At 43.1% G+C, this 16,551-nt stretch overlaps 1 protein-coding gene across 12 annotated transcripts in view; it reads left to right on the top strand.

Moving 5' to 3' along the window:
* Positions 1-16,551, top strand: part of PITPNM2 (phosphatidylinositol transfer protein membrane associated 2) — a 263,306-nt gene that overhangs the window by 22,324 nt on the left and 224,431 nt on the right. For 11 of the 12 annotated variants that reach the window (XR_012896010.1, XM_075898565.1, XM_075898562.1 and 8 more), the window contains exon 2: positions 190-289. The gene's annotated coding sequence lies outside the window, so the exon portion shown is untranslated. Of the gene's footprint in view, positions 1-189; positions 290-6,719; positions 7,675-8,623; positions 8,780-16,551 lie in introns of all 12 variants that reach the window. The other variant, XM_075898564.1, reaches the window with a different exon arrangement.

Raw genomic sequence — 16,551 nt, forward strand, 5'->3', positions numbered from 1 at the left:
CCGCCTACTATCACTTATTGAATTTCTAACATAGTGGAGGGATGTCTGCAGAGAAATATGATGTACAATTATAAAAGGTTATAGCTTCATGTTGTTTGTACAGGAGTTATTAGCATGGCATAACTTCACTCTTGCTGTTAATTTCCCAGCGGCATGGTTATTAAGTACATTGTTCTGTATTTTTTCTAGGATGTTGACATATGTTGACCAACAGTGACATTGTATGTCAGCACTGCTGCATTGACTCCCTCCTGAATTCAGAAGCATCAAGAGAGATTTCATATGTAAGGTATGTTCTCACAGTTCCACTGAAATATATTTCTCTTTATATTAAAAAGAATAATTCATACACTACTATAGAGAATGGCAGCTATTTCTGGGGAGCAAAGGGTTAACCCCAGTTCAGGTTCCCCTTTGGCAGGTGCTCAGAGGAAGGGCTATATAGCAGAAGTTCAAAGAGTAGCTGTCTTGGTAACCTTTGGGAGGGTTAGACTCCATGCCTAGGACTCTCTGGAGTAGATTGTCTTGTGCTGAATTAATGTGTGTGTTTTCTGGTTATAATTCTCTTTTTGACTAAAAGTTTTGTTGAGTGTAAGTGTGCTTTTGTTTCTGCTCTGTGAAAAAGAGCTCTCTGAATTTTGTAAAGTGGATTCATTAAATGGATGCTACCAAATTTGGACTGTATATACTGAAAAAAAAATCATATTAATATATTCATCATTTTCCTTTAAGAAAAATCAGTCAATGTAAGCATTTTGTTTTTAATTTAAACCGGGCAATGTTTGGTACTGTAGTATTGTTCTAGTGCATCTAATCCAGAAAGCAAATAGAAATTGACCAGCTCATGTTCATTTTCCAAGCTGACAAAAATGCAATTCCCTCCCTCCCCCCCCTTTCTTTCCTCCCCAAAACAGTAAAATGGTGAGAAGTTGGAGGGTTTTTTCTTTTGGAATAATTGAAGGTGTCAGGATATTTTTTTTTGTAATGGCATGATACATTTGAAGTATAAACATAAAGTGTTCCTTTAATGTTTATTTTAAATATTTAGTGATATTTATTAAATGTCCTTCACGTTAATTTTTCAGTCCTGACTCATATTTCTAAAATTCCCTATGGTACTAGCAAATAAACAGGCATTCCCCAGCTTGAAAGTAGGTGTGACCTCAGCATACTTTTTTGACTATTTCTAAGTGCTGTTTGGATCTGTTGTATTTTCCCACTTCTGTTATTCCATTTCACCTGAACTCCATTAACATATAGTCCCAAAATGTCCGTGTTTCCCAGTCAGTATTTTCCTTTGGAATGATGTCTGAGTGCTGCAACCTTGTATTCTGCTGTTGTAGACTAAAATTCAAGACTGCTTACCTTCAGTTCGGAAGCAGCTGCAAGCACAGGATGGACAAGTATGGCTGGGAGAGTATCAAGGCTGAGGCATACAAGTTGCTTTCCCTGGTCAATGTAGTTATTCTGAATGTTCATAGTTGTGAAGGAAAGCATAATCGGGCCTTGAACTAGCATTTGGTGCCGTAAACAGAAGTGAGTGAAGGTGAAGGGCTATGTGTTACCCTTAGTATTATATTAGTGTAACACCCGAGAGGGACAGTGAGCCCAAGTAATTCATCAGGATTCACCTTGGAGCATCTCCTCCTGATATTCCCCATAAAGTCTGTGGGGCCAAGGTCCTGGCATGGTAACCGTTCCTCACTCTGCAGAAGGTTTGTGTCTTTCTGGGATCCCCTTGTCTCTTGAGGGAGACATGCAGCCATTGGAGTCTCCCTCCCTATTGCAGTTATGCATAGGAGCCATGGACAGGTTTCTCTGGACATAAATGCCACTGTTAGCAGCTTAACAGCAGAGTTAATGCCCTTAGCCGCACAGGTTTTCACTCCTGTCCATGGGTTCCTAAGTAGGGCCTCCTTTGAGCCTCTACTGTGTGGTAGAGACATATAGGGACTGCCAGTTGTTTAGAGGAAGGGCAGGAACAGGCTATGTTGGTTCTGCTTGTACTTCCCATGGGTTCAAGGCACCTTTTGTCTTGGGGTACTTCTAGACTACATGCCTCTGTCGCCAGAGGCATGTAGATTAGGCTACCAGGCATAGGAAAATGAAGCAGCGATTTAAATAATCGCCGCTTCATTTAAATTTACATGGCTGCCGCGCTGAGCTGATCAGCTGTTTGTCGGCTCAGCGCGGTAGTCTGGACGCGCGGGTGTCGACATCAAAGGCATTTGTCGACCACCCAGGTATGCCTCCTGGGATGAGGTTTACCTGGGTGGTCGACAGTTGCCTTTGATGTCGACACCCGCGTGTCCAGACTACCGCGCTGAGCCGACAAACAGCTGATCAGCTCAGCGCGGCAGCCATGTAAATTTAAATGAAGCGGCGATTATTTAAATCGCTGCTTCATTTTCCTATGCCTGGTAGCCTAATCTACATGCCTCTGGCGACAGAGGCACGTAGTCTAGACGTACCTTTAGTTCCTACTCATTTGCTCCTCTCTGGGCTGCGAAATGCAGGGGATTGTGTTGTGTAATCTAGTAACGAGCAAAGGAAGGCAAATTCAGTCTCCTCCCGCTTTCAGGTTTAACTTTACCCTGTGGACTTAGCCTCATTCCTTTCACTCTCCTGAAGGGATTAATGTATCAAGAGGGCTGAGTGTTTCTCTGTAAAACAGACACAATCAGTTACTCAGAGAGCGAGGAAATGCTACTTTTATGCACAGTGAAATGAAGCCGCGCAGTGCAGTTCATTGGGAAGCTGAAAGGAGCGAGTAATGTCTATGGCTTGGCAGGTTATGTACACAAAAATAAAATTGGCTTTAAAATTTGGTGGTGAATGGGGCACTCATGAAAACAAAGATCTTAATGGCACTGGTCAGAAGTAGGAGCTGTTGGATACAGGCGCTGAGTAATTTTCATATGGTGCTCTGCCATTGTCCCTCTGCTAGACTGCTGCTGTTCAGTCCCTGATGGACTAGTGACCAGATTGCTAAATAGAGCAAATAATATGGGGGGGGGAGGGAGCAGAAAATAGGGGATAAAGGAGTTCCCTTAAGGCTGGTCTCGTGAGGTGTTGAAAGTCTTTCACTCCCACTGCTCTCAACACCTTAGAGGATTAGCACCTGGGAGAAATCCCATCCTACATCCATGGGGGCATTATAGTTAAAAGACAAGAACTGGGTCTGATTCACAAGGACAGAGCCAGCCCTGTGGGTGTACAATACTCAATGGCCATGTGTGGTGCTTCTAGGACCTGTGATGGGCCTGAAGCATCTCAGGGTATGTCTACACTAGCCCCCTAGTTCGAACTAGGGAGGCTAATATAGGCATTCGAAGTTGCAAGTGAAGCCTGGGATTTAAATATCCTGGGTTTTATTTGCGTCTTCCCGTCCGGTTGCCATTTTTAAATTCTACTAGTCCGAAGTAACTGCCCGTGGCTACATGCGGCACTGAAACGGTAGTTCAAACTAAGTCCTTAGTTCGAATTAACTGTTACACCTCATTCCATATTCCATGAGGAGTAACAGTTAATTCAAACTAAGGACTTAGTTCGAATTACTGTTTCAGTGCTGCGTGTAGCCGTGGGCAGTTACTTCGGACTAGTGGAATTTAAAAATGGTGACCGGATGGGAATATGCAAATAAAACCAAGGATATTTAAATCCCAGGCTTCACTTGCAACTTCGAATGCCTATATCAGCCTCCCTAGTTTGAACTAGGGGCTAGTATAGACATACCCTCATAGAGGTTGGAAGAAACCAGCCAGGAGCAGAGATTGCTACTACACAGTGCCTGCTGCAACGGTGACCTAATTGGATATACGTAAAGGAAACATACATAAGCCTTTTGGTGAGCATTTCAGCCTGCCAAACCACAGTCTGACAGACTTGCAAGTAGCGGTCTTGTCACAAACCAGCTCCACAAGCCAGATCCACAGGGAGGCCCTGGAATCACAGTTCATCTGCAAATTCAATTTAATGCTGTGGTCACCAACCAGTAGATCACGATCTACCGGTAGATCTCAGGGGCTCTAAGAGTAGCTCTTGAGCCCTCTCTGAACTGCACTCCTGCGCAGTACATTTACATTAGATTTCCTCATTTGAGGAGCAGCTACTCACCGAGCAACAACACAGTGAGTAGCTGCGAGGAATGGTGGGAGCTGGGAGGTCGGGAGGGCTGAAACACCCCAGCCAGCTGACTGTGGCTTTCAGCTGAAAGAGACCCATGCTCCAGCTGATCGGTGGCTTCTCCTCTGCGCTTGCCCATGTGGAGCTTGGTGCACCCTGGCTGAGCGTCATGGCCAGCTGGCCGGGCAGCCACTTCTCTTCCCTCCAGCCCGGCTGCTCTGCGCTCAGCCCAGGGAGGCTGCGTCTAGCTCCAGCTGTGCTGGAGCAAGCTTTCCAGACTGAGTGCAGGATCACAGATGCCCATCTGATGGACTGTATACGACTAGCAATCTCAGACTACAAGCCAGACTTCAAGACACTGGCAGATACTGTTCTGTCACAAGTGTCACACTGAGACTTTGTTATTGGAAGAAAAAAATATATAATTATCAATACTTGATTTTAGATTTACAAAATAGCAGAGAACAAAATGTATAATTGTAAATGCTTCATTTGACATTTAAATAACATGAATTAAAAACAGACCATTTATTTCATAACTATAAACATGTGATTTTAATTTTATATATTGCATAATTTAAAAATAAACTGTTTAACACAGTGTATAAAGGCTGGGGATAGCAAGTTATGGACAGGAGAATAGAGAGGACGGGGCTTCAAGGAAGGGGTGGGGCTTCAAGGAAGGGGCGGGGCGGTAGATCTTCTCCTGTTCTGAGACTTAAAAAGTGATCTTGGGTGTAAAAAGGTTGGAGATCACTGTGTTAATGGACTCAATGGTGATATAGGCTGGCTATGACACTACCTACTTAATAACCATTGAAGGTACTAACAGCTCTATGACTGGTATCCTGCCTGTCTTAGGAATCCATCTATTGACTTTGATTTTTATCTGCTTAGGTTTTAGTACCCATTCTCCAGATACTTAATAATGCTCTGTCTCTCACCCCCTCCCTTTTTCTTTCTCTCCTCCCTCCCCTTCCCTTCTCCTATTTATTTCAAGTTTTCATATCCCCTACTCATAACTCCGGTCATCTGAAGAAGTGGGCTGTGCCCACGAAAGCTCATGATACCATCTGCATGTTTTGTTTGTCTATAAAGTGCTACCTGACCATTTGTTGATTTTAACCTGTTCCCCTGATCCTTCCTGTTCTGAGGAGGAGAATTTTTTTACTGCCTTTCCAACCTTTCCTAAGCTTTGGAAAAGAGGAAATGCAAATGTTCTCCTCCTCACACTCATGTCAGTTAGTCTCTGCCTTTCTCACCATGGGGTGGAAAGGCAGCTGGAGATTTGGAGCAAAGGAAGGGAGTATGGAGGAGAGACAGACCAGTGGGGGGTTATGCGAGAAGGGGCAGCAGGCATTAAGCGATGGGGCAGGTAGAAAGGACTAATTAGAGCTAGGGGAGGCAGTGCCCTATCTAGGCAATTCACATGTCTTAAAACAACAATGTATAGTACTGTGCTGATTAGGGAAGTATAAATGATATCTGAATTGGCTCCTCTTAGGGATGTTAAATTTCACTTCATCAGCTAAATGAGTAGTCGATAAGGGGGGGACACTGCAGAGCTGCCTGGCTCTTATTACATTTAAAAGGCAGAGGCGCAGCAGGGGGACTGGGCACAAGCCATGACTAAGTTGTCCCAGTTCATGCCCGGTCCCAGATGCTTTTAAAGCAGAGGCGCAGAGTCTGGGACTGGCCATGAGGTGGGAATCAGCTGATTCCTGGCTCACGCCCAGTCCCCTGCTGCACCTCTGCCTCTCCTGCCTCCCCCTGATAGAGACAGTGGAGGGGGGGGGAACTGACTAGTCGAATAGACACTCGACTAGTCACATCTCTAGCTCCTCCCTAGCTATTTTTCCTGGCTATGTCCCCTTTCCCAGCCCGTACTGCCATTTTTTTGGCCTGCGCTGTTGCCCTAAGCCCCCAGCACGGCAGGTGAGCACAGCTGAGTTGGATTCCCAAACCAATCCTGCAGCAAGCATTCCTTTGTAGCACCCTGGGCCTCTATGTGGCAGTAAACCAGGGCTGTTTTACAGTTAAGTGGTGTGAGGAAAGTTGTATGAGAGTCACCCGTAGCACGAGAATTGTTGGCCACCTTAGAAGATGGAGGATGAACAGATCAATGCAACGCAATCTATTTTTATGTAGAATCCTTTATATGAAGTATTGCAAGCCACTTTATGAGGAGAGTTTGATCAAGGTGATAGTACTTCAGAGAGCTGGCTGACAGCCACTCTCCAGCAGATGGAACTGGATTCTGCAGAGATGCAACTGAGTGAGATAGGAGAGAATTGCAATTTTAAAAGGGTTTAAAGGTGTTGTGTGTTAGCACAGAAGCTTTTGAGTTACAATAATGGGAGAGAAGAAAGAAGTCACTAATAGAAGAGATGTAAGTGTGGATAACTTGTGGTAAGGGGGATGGATTATTGGACAATGGAATCCGATATGGTATTGGTTCTCAGCAGAGGTGAGTAGTCAGGTACAGGATGCCTCTCTTTATAAGACTGACTTCAGCCAGCACTGAAATTTTTTAACTCTCTAATGGAAATAAGGGCATGTGTAACTTTCCCCCCTCCCCCTTTTCATTGTTGCAGTAAAAGCACTATGCATGATGAGACGCTATTTGGACACCCAGTGTAATGAGGAGGAAAGAGCTGACGACACTGGTGTGGTTCTAACCACAACATCAACTGTCGGTAGTTTCCTGTTACTAGTGTAACTCTCTCTAGATGTGAACTTTGTTCATTTGTGTACTTCTTTTACTCGCATTTGGTAATTTTTGGCGAGTTTCTATTATTAATTTTGTTTAAGAATGGGGTGTTGTTTTTTGCACATTTGTCATATTTGTGTTTGGAGAGTGAGGTAATTATAGAACTCATTACAATCTAACATTTAAGAAAGTGAAAAGAGACTTTTGCACCTCTCTTTTGCAGTTAACAATAACAAAGCCAACAAACAGCCCCCTCAAAAAGCACATCAGGCCCCAGTTTTGTAATCAGAGATGCACACACAAAGCCCTTATGATTTCAGTGGGGTTCAGTGGTCATAAAAGAATACCCCATGGGGGTCTGAGCACAGGATTGGGTTCTCTGATCCCACTCTTTACACAGATTCATTTCATGCTCTCTTCTTCCATTCCCATTCCAGCTGCAGCAGTTGGCCATATCCTTTCGATATTGTAAAAAAGGCTTGGGGAGACTGCATGTTTTCCAGCTCAAGTTATGTTGATTCCTAGGCTGAAGAGTGAAAATTAAAGGGATCAGTTCTGGTTTGAAGTTGGGAAAATACGATTATTATTATTATTGTTATTTTTTATTATTTATTTATTTAAAAACAATGGAAAAAAGACCATCCCTTTCTGACCAGAGCTTCATCTGGAAGAGAAGACTATAAATATTCTAAGTTAGACACCTGAAGAAAAGTAACCTGATTTTTCCAGAGGTGTAGAGCACCTACAGTTCCTGCTGACCTCACTGAAATTTATGAATGCTTCTGAAAAGCAAGCTGTCCTTAAGAGCGTAAGGACACAATTCTGCAAATAGTTAGCACGTGAGTAACTCTCTAACCAGGATGGTAATGGCACTACCATAGAAGTAAATTTTCTCAAGTGCTTTAATGTGTGCCAATTAGACCTTTGGCTCTAAAATTTTGGAAAACTTTGGCCATAGATCTTATTAGGTATGACACATCCTGTGGTCCATTTAGTCCAGTATTCTACCTTAGGTGGTGATTAGTATCTCATGCTGTAAAGCAGTGTTTCCCAGTTTCATTTGGCCTCGGAACCCTTTTAAACTCAAAATAATTTTGCGGAACCCCTAATAACAGTCTTAGATATGGAGCTGAAAAAGTAGACCACAAATAAGTAAGGATAATAATAAACAATTGCTAAACAAGGTCATGAGATCTACAATTAATTTAATTGCACGTAATTTAAAAAAAATCACATTTAATGTACACAAAAATATTATTTTTTAAATCATAAAATGTTATTGTAATGGAATTTTCTCATGGAATTCTTATGTTCACTTCGAGGAACCCTTGGGTTCCGCAGGTCACCATTTGGGAAACACTGCTGTAGAGAATGTGGTGGGAGGCGGGGCTGGGAGAGAGGGGAATGCTCTATATGAGAACGGTGTGATTTTGTGTTTGGAAAACCTATGCTGCTTTTTACTAGTAGATGTAAATTCTCTGGTGCTGGAGCCATTATTTTCATGTTTGTTATCCAGCTAAATGCCTCTTTCATCCCTCTCTTGTTTTTGTCTCTCCGTCTGTGTCGGCATTTGAGACTTGCTAGTTATGGGTATTCACAGGAAAATATTGCTGGTGTTTAAACTACCATTTTGTGTAGTTAGTTTTTGATATTTATATTTAATCCTATTGAGATTTACTAAGAGACAAAGGATCACAACAAGGCTATAGGGCTTTATTACAGGCTGATATGCAGAGTGTGATGTTTATGCTGGCTACAACACTGCATATTTCTCTGAATTGGTCCCAGGATATGAAAGAGGCAAGGTACGTCGGGTAATATATTTTCTGAGGCCAGCTTCTCTTTGTGGAAAGTACACAATTTTGAGCTACACCGAGTCCTTCTTTTCCAGCAACAGAAGTGATCCAATAAAAGATACTACTTCACTTATCTTGTCTCTTCAGAGTGAGTAACAATTATTGGCAATTCTTTATGTCATTTCTTTTTGTTGTTGTTGCTTTTGTTTGACATTTGCAGTTTTCTTAAAAGGCCTTTTCCTAGTAAAAAATGTTCTTGGTACTTTTCTTTATCAAAACAGGATATAAAGTCTGAATGCTGCTTTTCACTTTAATCTGGCATTGTAGCTCAGCGCTACAGCAGTCAAATTTGACTTAAAATGTATATGGCTCTAAATGTGCAGTAGCAAAAACGAATGGGGGAAAATACATTCTACGTATAGATGTTAATTTGTCTCCGCAGGATAGGTTTTAGATACACTCACTTAACCTGATTTTGTTCTTAGTGGGCACGTAATTCATGGACATAAAAATAATGGCCCACTTTCCTCCCTCCTGTAACTCAATTGACGTCATTGAAGTTACAGCAGGGATGATTTGGCCCAATTTCTTTAAAAGTAAGATCTGATAAGCAAGCCCTTAAGGAAAAGACTTATAGAGAATGATTTTCCTGGGATAGGATGAAAGAGATCTAATTTTCTATTAAAGTCTATAGGACCACTTTGGTTCCGTCCCTATGAAATTAGATAGGAGGACTCTTTTTTTTTTTTTTTTTTTGTAAGGGAAGTATGTAATATGTTCTTGCTGTCTGGAGGGTTGCCACAAGTGGCATCAGGGAAGGGTTTATCGGTTCAGAGTATATCCACTTTAAAGGGACTAATTTACAATTAGTCATGTATAGGAATGTAAGTGACTAGCCAAGTAGTTGACTACCTGATAAGTATATGCTTATCGGGTAGTCGAGTGACTACTCGACTAGTCGCTTCCCCGACCTTTGCTGCCTTTATCAGAGGCAGCAAGGGCGGGTAGCAGGAGCCAGTGCTTGGGGGAACCAGCTTAATAGCTGGTTCCTCCAGCACTGTGTCTGCAGGTCAGCAAAGGGGAACCAGTGAAGAGACATGTGGCTCTTACTACATTTAAAAGGCAGAGGCACAGCAGGATTAAGCTCCCGGCAACTCTGCAGTTTCCCCCCTTATTGACTAATTGAGTAATTGATGAAAATTCCATAGACTACTCGTTTAACTGATTAAATGAAAATTAACATCTCTAGTCATGTTTATGGAGGTCAATAGGGGGGTACTTTATAGCAGGCTTACATTTTGCATATGTTGAGAAACAACATTCTGAGACAATAAATGTTGTGCCAGATTTCAGAGATGTGACTGTACTTATTTCATTATTAAGATGCCAAGTTTTCCTTTTCCCCATCACTATCTAGAATTGGTGTTGCCTGTCTGCATCTGAAGAACGGCAAAAGAGCGTTTTGTTTTACCGTCTGATTAATGTCCTGTTGCACTGAGGTATTAATAAAACTCCTGTTGTAGCTGAAGTATCCCAGGTTAGAAAACAAAGCGTAATTGCTTTCACTGGCCCTATTTTCAGAGTTTTGACCTGATATGGAAGTATGGACACCACATAAGGTAAAAAACATTACTGACCGCTACAGAAATGTAAATAACAGTCTGTCTTACATCTCCCTTCCTCTGAATCCAAAAAACCTGGCAAAACAACCTATTGTATTTCCAGGCTTAGCACATAGAAAACTGGAACAAGTCCTAAAGAGTTAAGAGGTGCTGGTCATTAGCATCTGCAAGCTCCTTTTGTGGATATTCTACATATCCAGTACTTCTCACTAATTCATAAAGTGATTATTTTGATTCAGCACCTATTAGCAATATTTGAGGGAAAAAAATCGTTAGAAAAAGAGAGCCCTGTTGTAACTGATTGAATTTCAGAGTACTGCTTCAATTCAGCTCTTGAAATGCTGATTTTTGTTATGTAGGGTACCTGCGTGGGGAACACATTAAGTTATGGGACTTTAGATGGCAACAACTATATCTGGTTGAGATCTATTAGCAACTTTTTTTAAGTGTTCTTGACCTCAGATTATTCAGGTGAGTTCTGCTGCACATACAATATTCATGATGAGGAAATGCTATTTATGTTTTTGGTGAAATAACTTTGCTGAGCATGCAAAGCAACTGGCTTGCGAAAGGAGTACTTTGCTGATTCAGGGGACAGTGTTTCCTTATGTGTATGTAAGGAGATTCAAGTAGGCAGCCTTTTGCAGTGGCTAGCTACAGCAATACCAGAAAGTGCCACAGACTAGTATAAACAGTGGAAAAACTTCTAGAAGCTGGAACTGGATGACTAGAGATACCTCTGACATTGGTCGCTGTTGGAAAAGAAAATATTGGATTGGATAGAACATTGGTCTGACCCAGTATGGCTCTAATAGTCTGTTTTCTCTTTCCATCCTCCCTTTAATTTGCATACTTGTTTTGTTAGATTCCTTAATTCTGAATGGAAAATGTATAATCCTTCATGGTGGGAGGGAGTTCTTAGTGGGAGTGATAGTTTCTAGAAAATAGTCTTTCAGCCTTTCTACTGCTCCTGTGCTTGGACTCAATAGATCCAGTGGGAACATGAATAGGAGCAAGAGTAGATAAGATCAGTGTTCCCTCTTAAGCTAGGAAACAGCCCAGCTTTACAAGTGATTAATCAGTCCCTCCCAGTCAGAGGCTCAGGGCCCCCAGCATGGAGCTGACTGACTGGGTGGGGCTGATTAATCACCTGTGAAGCTGTGCTGTGGCACAGCTTAGAGGGAACACTGGATAAGACATTTAGTTTGTACACTTTTTTATATCCATTTTGTAAATGAAAAATCATCAGTAAATATCTAATTAAAATAACAATCCCTTTATTTCTAACTCCCCCTTTGAAAGGGAGCTTAGAAAAGGGGGTTGTTGACTCCATCTGGTACCACAAAGAGCTGACCTCCTTTTCTAGCCTTTTATGCCTCCTACAGTGGGGGAATGGTGCGTTTCAGCCAGACTGGGGATTTGATTAAGGGAAGGATGACCTATACTGTACAATTTGTTGCGGTGTTCTTTTAGATGTATTACAAGAATAAAGTTGCAGCCAAGTAAACAACATCCATTGTTTCTAGTGTTTCCTGTAAGCTGTGCGCTTGGGCGGACACATGGGAAAGATTCATATGCTGCCTAGCTGATTAGCATAGCACCCACAGCTGGCATTTCTCCTGGTGATGCACATTCACACATGCCTCAGAGCACATAGCAAAACTGATTCTGTACATAGATGGAAAAAAATAGTGGAAAAATTGATTGTCTCCTGTCTCTCTCTTGACATAGTTGGACAATGTTACGATGGACTGAATTAAAGGCAAAATTTTCAAAAGTGTCTTAGCCTTAGTCATTTTTGAAAAATTTGCCCTTGTCCATTTCCAAAAAAAAAAAAAAAAAAAGAGAGAGACTGCTTAATGTGCCCATAAATTCTTTTGATGTAAAATTTACTGTGGTCATGGTTGCAATTAATTTATATAGCATTGCCAGGTGTCCAGTTTTGAACTGAACAGTCCAGTATTAGAGCTTTCTGTTCAGGAACCAAATTGAGAAAATATAAATGAGAAAATATAAATATCTGGTATTTTCTAAATAAGACGTAATGTCGATTGTGATGTAATGTTAAGTGTGTCTGGTATTTTTGTTGAAACTATCTGGCAACCCTAAATTTATAGGACTTATGGACAGCGATCTTCCCTGATGTAACAATGTTGAGCACAGAGAAGTTAAGATAGGGATGAATTTTACTCAGTAGGCTTGTCACATTTTGTCTATGAAAAATGATGCATTAATTAAAATATCAGCAGATTCCTAAGTAGATGGGCTACGACAGGTGTTCCCAAACTTTTTGATACAGGGACCAGTAAATCCATTCACGAACTTTTGGAGGACTGGTAACATTCATTTGCATATTCAATAAGCAAATGATGAATATTCAAATAAGTTGTTTCTGGTCCTCCCAAAGCCCCCAGTGCCAGCGTTAGCATAGCTTTTGATACAGTCACCCACAATATTCTTGCCAGCTAGTTACGGGAATATGGATTGGATAAATGGACTGTAAGATGGATAGAAAGCTGGCTAGATCAGGGTTTCCCAATCTTTTTACTTTAGTTGGAACCCGTTTTTTTTTAGTACTGTCTTTTGCAGCCCAAAAATATAAACACATATTAAAAAAAAGAATGAAAAATGAATACATTTTCAGTGTTTCACCTGGCTGCATCCTCCACCCAGCCTGGGCCAGGGCTTGGGGGACCTGGCGCAACATGAGCACTTCAGGAGGCAGGAGTGGGAGCAGGAGCAGATTGGGGGTAGGGTATCTGGCTAAGAGGGAGGGTGCAAGGAAGGGTAGGATGGCCAGATGTCCAGTTTTGTACCGGACAGTCCAGTATTTGAAGGTTTTGTCTGGGAAAGAAATTGAGAAATTACCAGACATATAAAATGCCTGGTATTTTCTAATTAGGTACGTTTTATTATAGTTAGGTGTATCAGTCCTTAGCTGCCTGTCTGGTAGATGTGCTCACGCTGTCTGAGTGTGTCTACCTGCCAGGCAGTTCGCAACTACTCCAGGGAGGGTATGGGGGGGGGGGGGGAAATGGAATCCCTGGTCAGACTCACTCATCTGCCAGGGTCTGCATGTGTCCAGGTCAGCCCCGCTCCCCCCCTTTTCTCTTCCCAATCTCCCCAGTCCAGCCCTGCTGCCCCCATCCAGCCCTGCTTCCAGCGGTCGGTTCCCCCTGCCCCCCACCAATTTCCCCCTCAGCCCCGCTGCCCCCGTCCAGCTCTGCTTCTGGCAGCTGATTCTCCTGTCCTCCTCCTCCTGATCTCCCCCGGCCAGCTCCCCTTCCCCCAGTGCAGTCCTGGTTCCGCCGCTTGCCCTCTCCGATCTCCACCGCCGGACAGCCCCGCTGTCCCCAATCCTGTTTCTGCCGCCCGCCCACATGCCCGGATCTGCGCACAACAGCCCCACTCCCGCAGTCTTGCTTTCGCTGCCCACATCTGCGCGGGACAGCCCCGCTGCTCCCAGCCCTGCTTTCGCCGGCCGGCCGCCTACCCGGATCTCTGTGGGACAGATCCACCGTTCCCAGCCCTGCTTTGGCCACCCGCCTGCCTGCCCGCCTGTCTGGATCTCCACCGGGACAGCCCCGCTGCCCCTAGCCCTGATTCCGCTGCCCGCCTGCCCAGATCTCTGCGGGACAGCCCCGCCGCTCCCAGCCCTGCTTTGGCCGCCTGCCCGCCTGGATCTCCACCAAGACAGCCCGCTACCCCCAGCACTGCTTCCTGGCGGCCGGTTCCTCTCCCCCTCCTCCCAGCCCGCCCTGCTCTGCTCCCCTCCCGGCAGCCGTGCTGAGGCCCGATATTTTTTTCCTGTTGTCCGGTAGTGGGTCGTGGCCCATAGTTTGGGAAACACTGGGCTGCGAGTTATAAGCATTGGATTATTGCTGAAGAAAACAGAACGGCACTTGTAGAATGCTGCTGCAATATGTTTATTGAAACATTAATAAGCTGTTGGAATTTTTTTGTTCAAAATAGTAGCCAAAGTACTGTCCCTTAACTGATACCTGTCCTCTCTTGAATGCTAAGCGTTCAAGAATCATGAGTCTGGTCCCAAAAATGAAGAGAATTTTAAAAATAAGTAACTATTTTATTTGCCTTTTTGGTTTGAGCTTTTAAGTATCTAATTTTTTTCAACCGTTTTTTCTGATTTCTCATCAACTGCGAGGACAGGAAACAACATGAAAACTGAGATCCTTGTATAGTTTTCATATAATAATATGATTCTAGAAGCTAGGCCTCATAAGAAAAATGCTAGGTATTACTAGATATGTGATAGAATTGTGAGAAGTGTCAACAGAGCTCAAGTATTGATTTGTAAGATTTCTCTCATAGCCTTTTAACAACTTTTTGCAGTGAGATCTTCCTCAGATTTATTTTCAACCACTTCTCTTTTATTCATGGCTGTTGTCCTCCACCTATGGAGACAAATTCATTTGGCTCTTCTCTTAAATACCCAGCCCATTCTTCCATCCGTACTCTGGGATTATCAGCCATCTTGAACTGATTAATTACTCCCCTGCCTTCCTTTGATTCAGGAGAGTTAGAACTTGAAGGGCATGGCAGCATGAGATAGATGTTTTTTCAATGGAGGCAGGGCTTTGGGTATGTCTAAACTTCTGGGGAATCAGGGTGATGTTTTTGTTTTCTGTATGTCTCTGTCTTTTAACAAATTCAGTTATTTGTGTTTGTTTTGGTTGGGTTGTGGATACATCAGCCTCACTTTGTGGACACATGAGGCCACTTTAAAATTGACCATACTAGCCCTTTTGCTGTGAAGACATGCAGAGGGCCTTTGGATCCCACCCCAGTCCACAGCAGTGAAGGGCTCTGCCATCTCACGTGACTCAACTTCTAACAGAATAATTTGTGTTGGAATATAGTGAACAGACTATTAATCTATTGTTCTGATTGCACCACTTGGCCACCTGTAGTACAATGAACACTGGAGTGGTAGTACTCTTCATGCAGTCTTGACTTGAGCAATTTACAGTGGAGGACAAAGACCTCTTTCTCCAAACAGGATGCTAGGAAGTTCAGCGGTGGGAAAGCAGGAAGCAGTAATGTGATTCAGGCTTATCACATTCAGCATATAGTCCTTTTTTAGATTTATGCTCCCTCTGTGTTGGTGGGATCTGTGCTTCATTTCCTCCTGTATTCAGTGCTTTACCTATTGTTTTATGAAATGGCTGCACATCACTATGGTGATGTGTACAGATAAAGGTCAAGATGGAAAGCTTTTGTCTGGATTGAGACTTGTCCTAAACTGTGAGATGGCTGGATCCAGGGTTGTGATTTGTCCCCATCTCTAATTCTTTTTGTACCCAGGATTATAAAGCAGGACCTTTACAGTTATCATCAGACCTACTTCCTCAAATATCTGAACATGTACTTTTAACTAATATGTGGTCCTTGCTAAATGAGGATGCTGTTTAGGTAGGTGACTGTGGCAGCACATTTTATATAGTTTAGGGAATTTATTTCACTAGATCTTGTTCTCTGAATAATGCCTTATATAAACTAAAATAAAAACAAAACAAAAACCCTAAACCCTCAAAAATCTGATTCCATACAAGGTTCCTTTTATATCAGTATTAATAAACTTATACCAGTTTAAAAACATGCCAAATAGTATAAGCTTCAGTGCTTAGAACTAAGGATGTTAAAGAACAGTTATTTGGCTAATTGTATTGTTAATACAGTTTGTATAAGCTACACCAGTGGTGCACAGCCTTTGGGTTGCGACCCCCAAGGGGGTCACGGATATCTTCCTGGGGGGTTGCTGCACCTCTTGGCTGCCCGGATCTAAGTGCCATGCTGCCTGGTTGCGGTTGAAAAAATGTTGCTTACCACTGGACTACACGATTAGTTAATAAGGGACACTTGGCAAAGCTGCAGCAGGGGTAGCTCCTGCAGCCACCTCGAGCTGGGACTGAGTAGTCTTGGCTTGCATTGACTCTGGACCACTGTGGCTCCGCAATTTAAATGTATTAAGAGCTTCTGGGCCCTTACTACATTTAAAATGCAGAGCCATAGTGGTCTAGAGCTACCCATGGTGTCGCTCTGCATTTTAAATATAGCCCAGCGGTTCTTACTACATTTAAAATGAAGAGCCACAGTGATCCAGAGCCAGCGTGAGCTGGGTCCAGCAGCCCCTGTTTGAAGCAGTCCAAGCTGGCTGCAGAGAGGGGCTGCTGCCGGCGCAGCCTGTGCACGTGGCAACCTTCGGCCTGCTGTGGGTAGAGATTACTTCATAGCAGCCTCCCCTATTCTACCCCCATTTCCTGTGATAGAGGCTGGTGGG

Source organism: Pelodiscus sinensis, chromosome 15 (assembly GCF_049634645.1).
Source record: "Pelodiscus sinensis isolate JC-2024 chromosome 15, ASM4963464v1, whole genome shotgun sequence".
In the NCBI taxonomy this organism is placed as follows: domain Eukaryota; kingdom Metazoa; phylum Chordata; order Testudines; family Trionychidae; genus Pelodiscus; species Pelodiscus sinensis.